General features: G+C 40.9%; 1 pseudogene; it reads right to left on the bottom strand.

Annotated features, from left to right (window-relative positions):
• LOC100516064 lies at window positions 4,644-6,371 on the bottom strand (annotated as a pseudogene).

Here is a 6,663-nt window from a genome sequence, read left to right as displayed (position 1 = left end):
AAGCTGAGTATTTAAATTCCCCAGGTCAGTTAGGCTAAAATAAAAGCCCAGCCAGTTATGTTCTAGATAAATTGTCTCTCTTGAGGGCAGACTTTGTTAAGAACAACAGAGTGTATTTCATTTTTTTCCCTTCCTTCTGTGGAAGCATGAGATAATTAATTGCATTTTTTTCTGTGAGAATCTGGTAGAGATCTGAGTGATAAAATTAACATAAGCGGGACACTGCTGATGACAGGATCCACCTGGAGTTATTGACTTTCATATTTGCACACACTGTTTCTTCAATAGTTTGTCAATTGCATTTATGTTTTCTGTACCTTAACGCTAGTTAAGGAGGTTTCTGCTAGCGGTTTTCTGCTCTCATAAGTTATGATGGTCTGTATTTATCTTTCCATTTGGGGGGCAATGGTTTGCCCTGTGACCTCACTTCTCTAATGATTATTAGAAGAGTCATTGATTACTCAGTTTTTTTAGACTTTTAGTGTTCTTAATATATAATGGAAACTTTTAATCTTCTTACATGTTAGGCCAGAAACTAGAAATAAATTTATTTTTGCATATTTTTTATTGAAGTATAGTTTTTTTTTTTGTCTTTTTAGGGCCACACCCCATGGCCTATGGAGGTTCCCAGGCTAGGGGTCTAATCAGAGTTGTTGCTGCTGGCCTATGCTACAGGCACAGCAATGCCAGATCCAAGCCACATCTGTGACCTACACCACAGCTCACAGCAATGCCAGATCCTTAATCCACTGAGTGAGGCCAGGGACTGAACCCTCAACCTCATGGTTCCTAGTCAGATTCATTTCCACTGTGCCACAATTTACATTGTCATATTAGTTTCAGGTGTACAGAACAATGATTATATATATATTCTTTTTCAGATTCTTTTCCCCTATAGGTTGTTAGAAAATATTGAGTAATTCCCTGTGTTATAGAGTAGGTCTTGCCTGGTTGGTTATCTATTTTATATACAGCATGTGTATATGTTAATCACAAACTCCTATTTTTTTCTTCTACCTTTTCCCTTTTGTGAATATAAGTGTGTTTTCTATGTCTGTGAGTCTTTTTCTGTTTGCTAAATAAGTTCTTTTTTTTAGATTATACATATAAGCAATGTCTACTTTGATATTTAGATACTTGTTAGATATTTGTCTACTCTGTCTAGTTTACTTCACTTAGTATGATAATTTCTAGGTCCATCCATGTTGCTACAAATGGCATTTTTTCATTATCTTTTATGGCTGAATAATATTCCATTGCATATATGCACCACATCTTCTTTATCCATTCCTCTGTTGATGAACAAACACTTAGGTTGCTTCCATGTCTCGGTTATTGTAAATAGTGCTGCAGTGAACAATGGGATGCATATATCTTTTATGGAATTCTATTTTTAGTTTTAGTTTCTTTCAGTGTGCTTTGTGAGCTGTATTAAGGGCAGTCTTCTTATGCCTCTTCAATTTGTGGTATTCATCTGCTATTTCTCTGTATTCAAGCTTTCATAAGACTATAAGAGATTGAAAACGTGGCAAAAATAAACAGTGCAACAATTTAAAAAAGAATGGTTATAATATCATCAATTGAATACTATGTACAAAGTTGACTTTCAAATTAATTACTATTCCTATAGACATTTTAATTATTTAATTAGTTCTTCTCTCTGAAAATCTTTTGATTATCTTGGTTTGATAAAAAAATCAATGATTTGGTAACAGGAACTGAGTGGTGTTTATACATATGCTTATTATTATATATATATATATATATACTTTTTTATATTTATACACATTAATTTTTTATTTAAGAGAATTTTCAAGAATATGTTAAACATTGTTTAATAAAGTTGTATTTGATTTATGGACATTCATTGAAGAAAGCTATACAATAATTTACCAATGGATATATGTCATATGTGAGAAAAAGGGAGGAGTTAGAAAAAAATGTGTTTTTTCCAGGGTTTTAGACCTCAGCAATGGAGTTCCTACCCACAAAACTTGCTGACATTGGATGGAGCCAGTTTTCAGGAGAAAATATTGAATTTACCTTCAGATTTATTTAACTGTAAGATCACCTCTAAGCTTGGTGATATTCAGTAGGTAATATATATGGTCCTGGCTTTTATTAAAAAGATCAGATCTGGGGTAGAATTTTAGAAATTATCAGTAGATGAATGATATTTTAAGCCCTAAGATGGAATGGGATCCTGAAGGAAGTGAATCTACAGAACATAGTTAAAAGAAAGGGAGTCATGATCATTATACAACTAAATTCATTTGAGTAATAAAAAAATTACAAATAAAAAAATACAATAGTAAAAAAAAAAAAGAAAGGGATTCAGATCTGATTACTAGGACATTCCAAAGTTAGTAGGAGAAGGTAATGAAGAAATAGCAAAGTAGAGTGAGCAAGAGTGGCAAAAATGGTAGGGGAAAATCAGTGTACAGTGTTATAGAATCCAAGTGAAGAAAGAACACAAAAGAGGAGGGAGTAGGCAACCATACAATAAGGGATGATTGGATCCATTACCATGATGATGACTGAGAATTGATCAATGCGAAAATGTTATGTCAAACAGTTATGTGAAAATTATGTGAAAAATCAGTAAATAGAAAAATAGTTATGTGAAAATCAATGATGACATTTTCAGAAACCTTATTAGAGGGGTGATGGGCAGGGATGAGCTTAATCCAAAGATTTCAATGGAGAAACCATGGAAAACTCTAATTTTCAAAATGGTTAGAGGAATGGAGAATTCCAGGAGTCCCAGGTATTACAGGAACTCTTGTATTCTGATATCTCAGAATCCAGATTTTAAACTGCCCCTTTTGATTTCAGTCATGGATACTATCCCTCCTCTCAGTGGTATGAATCCTTTTCCAAGTTCTCACTTTCTCAGGATGTCTTCAGAATAAATATACTTGTTCCTTACTTGCCATTAATTTAGTGACATTTGTTAATAATCTCTGTTGGTCTGCCAAGTCAGTTACCACTTTTGTAGTTACAAATATATATATTTCAGATATACATTTTTAAATTAATAAATAACTATAAAACACATATATCTCTAACCACATTAAAAAACAGAATATTATCCACATTTATTTATTTACTTATCTATTTATTTATCTTGGGTGCAACCTTTGCATGCAGAAATTCCTGGGTCAGAAATCAAATTTGCACTGTAGCAGTGACAACACCGGATCCTTTACTACTAGTCCACCAGGGAACACCCTATTTCTTTTTTTGTTTTTTCCCAACATTTTGTATCTTTAATAACATACACAATGGTTAACAGCCATATTTACAACAAATTTATTCATAAATGTATCTAAAATAACATTCTTTTTCTTTTCTGTGTGAGAAGCTTGCAAATGTCCCAGTGAGGGGAATGGGTTATGGGGGAAGGGAGTTTGGAACCTTGGCTTCCTCACAGCATGAAACCCTCAATATCCTTTCTCCACCTGGGCCCCAGCACAACCCCTCAGTAAGGACAGGGATCAGAAAGTCTCCGACTCTGGGGCTGCAACAAATCTCTGGGTTACAATGTAGTGTTCCATTTAAGTGAGGTCATTTCAGAATGTGGTTGTGGGGGGACAGGGGAAGGTTGAAAGAAAAGGGGGATGGGAAGGAAAAAAAAATACCTTTTCCCTTATTCCTAACCCCAAAGTATTTCAGGAATCAGACCTGGGAGTGGAGAAGGGTCTGTGTTGATGGGGGAAGGAGACTTTAAGGCAACAGATTTCCTGACCTCACTTAAGCCTCTGCATCTGAGGAATCAGAATTGGCAGGATGTGGGAAAGGGCTAGGGGATCTTAAGGAGGTTTTTCTGCCCTCTCCCCTCATAAAATTCAGGCTCCCTCTGCCACTTTATGGCACAGAGAGAGGTCTGGGGATTCTAAAAATGAGGGAATCATCAGAGAGCAAAAAACATTAAGAACTATATAAAATGCATCTTAAATAGGCCTATGAAATTAATTGTACAGAATCTCTGATAAACAGGACAAAAGGAGGTGAGTGTGAGGAGGGTCACTCCTGTCCTTAGGAATGATAGGAATGGGGAAGAAGAAGAAGTGGCAAGGGGGAGTGTTGGGAAAGAGAGAGAGAGGCAGACAAATTCCTCTCCTCATTCTCCTTCTTCTCCTCAGCTTCTCTCAAATAACATTCAGGAGAGCAGGTTATCTCTCCAAATGAGAGAGTCATCTCTCTCCAAATGTCTGATGGTTTTAAGAGTGCCCCACAGGACAGTGGGTCAGTGAGTAGCTGGGGGGAGACTGTTTCCTTGAGAGGGACAGGTGGTTAGCAGTCTGGAGGAGGCAGGGGTGGGAGAGGGCCAGGTGGGGGATGAAGCAGGGGAAGGTGGGGGCAGTAGACAGACCATTCCCTGCCTCCTTTATCTTGGCTGCCCCCTATATCCCTGGGCCTCAGCAGAAATCCCTCAGTGGGCCTGGGGGTGAGCAAGCTATGTGCCAATATCAAACAAAAGTTAAAAGGGTGAGAGAGTAGAAACATATTAGAATGTTAGCTGAGTCAGCCCACCTTCTCACTGTCGAGAAGAAGCCCATTGGAGACTGGCTGCCCAGGGAGCCTACGGGTGCACTCTGTTGTGGGTCCTGTTAGATGGTAGAGGTTTTGTATGTCAATGCTCAAACAAAACACTCCAGGGTGGGATTGATCTCAAGGTCAGGTCCAGGGACCAGACAATCTGGAGGGAATATGAGAGTAATCTGGGGGAATGAATGGACTGTGAATGAGTGGATGCACTGCAGAGAGCTGCAGCTCTGGCTGGGCATCTTTTACTGCCTCCCAGATTGATAAACCACAGGTTGTGATGATAGTGGCCCCCAAGGTTGGAGTTGGTGAGGGCATGTTTGGGGGTAGATATTGATGGGGAGATATGCCTGGGAGGCTCTGAAGACCTATCCTGCCAGGCAGAAGGACCCAGGAAGGCATTGGGAACTGTTTATGGGTCTGCTGGGCCACCCCCATCTCCACAGAGCCAGCTATAAGGAGTGAGTTGTGGCTGAATGTCTAACCTTTCTGCTGCTGGAAGTTCTGAATCTCTAGTGCAGCTTTGCATGGGAAGATCCAGAGGAGATTTAACACTTGCTCTTTCTAGGACAGCAGCCATTTCTTCTGTGTCTCCTTGAAAGCCTCATGATTCAGGCAATTTTCAATTACATGGAGGTAACTGCTGATGTTCTCCTTGTCTGGATGGGACATCAGCAGCTGGGTTCACAATTTGTTCTTCATCTCTGTAAACCAGCTGGGGATGTCTCCATCAGAGACAGGAACTAGGGCTGGCTCACTGCCATCAGCGGAAACCAGAGCATGTGGATGGAGGAAGCTCTCTGCAGCTAGAGGGTCCTTGGCCTCACTGCCCTTGTCTGTGCCAAGATGAGCCAAGGGAGGCTCAGCACCATACAGTGGAAGCTTCCTCTCCCCACTCCCTGCCCCCATCTTTGGCAGGAGGAGTGGTGGTGGTGGTAGTAGCCAGAGTGGCCTGGAAGACACTGTAGGCATTCATGAGGGTGATTATGATCTGCTTAAGCTCCTTCAGAACATTATGCAGATTTCCACCTTCCAGCACATCCTTCTCTAGGGATTTGAGGATGCTCTGCTTCTCATGCACCTCTGGATGTTCAAGACTATCTTAAGGCAGGCACCTTTAGTGACATTCTAGGACTCTGTGTGCTTCTCAGTCAGTGTCATCATCTCCTCATCACTCATCTGTGAGAAAAGGGCCACATACTTGTGCAGGTAGAGGCTCTTGAGCCACAGGGGCATGTCTTTCATGCCACTGCTATCCTCCTAGAATGTGTTCTAGCTGCAGCCCTGCTCCTTGGTCTGCTCACAACTAGAGGAGGCCACACTGCTGTGGGTTGAGAGGGATTCACAGTCAGTCATGGGGAACTAAGCCACTCACTGGAAGGCTGGGAGCTAATGGGGATGAACACTTCAGTGGGACATGGAGCACTTTAGTAGTCTTGGGCTTTGGGAGGAATTGACAGAAGTGACTTGTATTTGTGTTGTTCCCAATACTGTGAAGGTTGGAGGCAATGAGCTAGGTGGGTGGAATAGCACTTGTCAATTTTCCCTCATCCAGCCACCTCAGGATTCAGTCACAGCTCTGACCTTACAGACATCCATATAGTTATTTCACCCCACCAGCCAGGAGGACAACACAAGATCTAGAACCTTAGTCCAGCAAACACCCAACATAGAACAGAGCTCTATGTATCAGTGGGCACTAGTCCTAGGAAACCCAAGTGCCCCAGAGTCATGGGGCCTCATGAGCCATTCCCACCAACCAGCAGCCAGAAGCCCATGTACAGGGCAGGACCTGGCAAACAACTGGACCAGGGACCAGCCATGCATACCAGACCACCCACAGTATTCAGCTCACTTCAATAGAAGGACCCATGCAGCCCACATGAGGGCTCCTCTACAGTATATACTACTTATGACAAGAGGGGATTGTGCTGTTGGGATGCACAGGATATATCCTAAAAAAGGCCACTTCTCCAAGGTCTGAAAATAGAAATAACCTACCAAATAGATAGAAACAAAACAATTAGGCAAATGAGACAACAGGAGAATATATCCCAACTGTAGGAACAAGATCAAATCCCAGAAGAACTAAGTGAATTGGAGGTATGAAATCCA

This window comes from Sus scrofa, chromosome 2 (assembly GCF_000003025.6).
Source record: "Sus scrofa isolate TJ Tabasco breed Duroc chromosome 2, Sscrofa11.1, whole genome shotgun sequence".
Lineage (NCBI taxonomy): Eukaryota > Metazoa > Chordata > Mammalia > Artiodactyla > Suidae > Sus > Sus scrofa.
Note: the sequence above shows the minus strand (reverse complement) of the source record. Positions and strands in the feature narration are given on the sequence as shown.